This window comes from Octopus bimaculoides, chromosome 20, assembly GCF_001194135.2.
Source record: "Octopus bimaculoides isolate UCB-OBI-ISO-001 chromosome 20, ASM119413v2, whole genome shotgun sequence".
Taxonomy (NCBI): Eukaryota; Metazoa; Mollusca; class Cephalopoda; order Octopoda; family Octopodidae; genus Octopus; species Octopus bimaculoides.
Genome location: NC_069000.1, coordinates 43,740,561 through 43,741,498, shown reverse-complemented (window position 1 = coordinate 43,741,498; position 938 = coordinate 43,740,561). Strand labels below are relative to the sequence as shown.

The 938-nt window shown below is 41.8% G+C and overlaps 1 protein-coding gene across 1 annotated transcript in view; it reads right to left on the bottom strand.

Moving 5' to 3' along the window:
- LOC106869877 (guanylate cyclase soluble subunit alpha-2) overlaps positions 1-938 on the bottom strand; it is a 315,656-nt gene that overhangs the window by 133,068 nt on the left and 181,650 nt on the right. The gene's annotated exons all lie outside the window — the stretch shown is intronic.

Below are 938 nucleotides of genomic sequence, written 5' to 3'. Positions count from 1 at the left end.
ATATATATAGATAGATAGATATAGATATATATATATACATATATATACATAATCGCATCTCATTTGCCTGCTTGTAAGCATTTATGGAGACTCACAGCCTGAGGCACAAAACAGACACAGTTAAAATATTAGTGTGCGCGCACACATACACACACACACGCATACACACACACACACATACACACACACGCGCATACACACACACACACATACACACACAAACACACAGCATGAGAGTGGGGAGGGGGCGAGAAAGAGAGAAGGAAAGAAAGAGTAAGATCGAGTGGATCCGATTGAGAGGTTGCCAAGGAGAAGAAAAACGAGAAAGGAATATGAGGTTAGCTGAAAAATAAAAAGCAACAGTTAACAAAACGAAAGTAAGAGAGCGAGAGAGAAAGAGAGGGAGAGATAGAGAGAGAGAGAGGGAGAGAGGGAGAGAGAGAGACAGAGAGAGAGAGAGAGCGCGCATGTGCATGCACATGTGCATGCACATGTGCAGGGAGTGCGCCTGTAGGCGTGAGCATGTGTGTATGTGTGTGCGATGGTACGAACACGTACGTGTGCATGACAGTGTGTACGTGTGTGTGTGTGACACACAGACAGATAGCTAGGTACCAGAGGTGAGGCGCCTACTGTACAGATGAATGAGTCCAAAATCAGCTTAGTTATGCACAGTCTCAACTATTCAGAGCTTGTTGTTAACGGATTAAGGGCGGGAAACTTAACCCAACCTACTTCAGCTCTCCCTCTACTCATTCTCCCTGCATACACAGACACAGACACACTGTCAGGGCTCATGCTTGTGCATACACTTATATTTACGTTACAAATGTATATATGCACACATATAGATGAGAACAAACGAACATAAAGTGATATATATATATATGTACATGTGTGTGGATATATATATATATATATATATATATATATATATA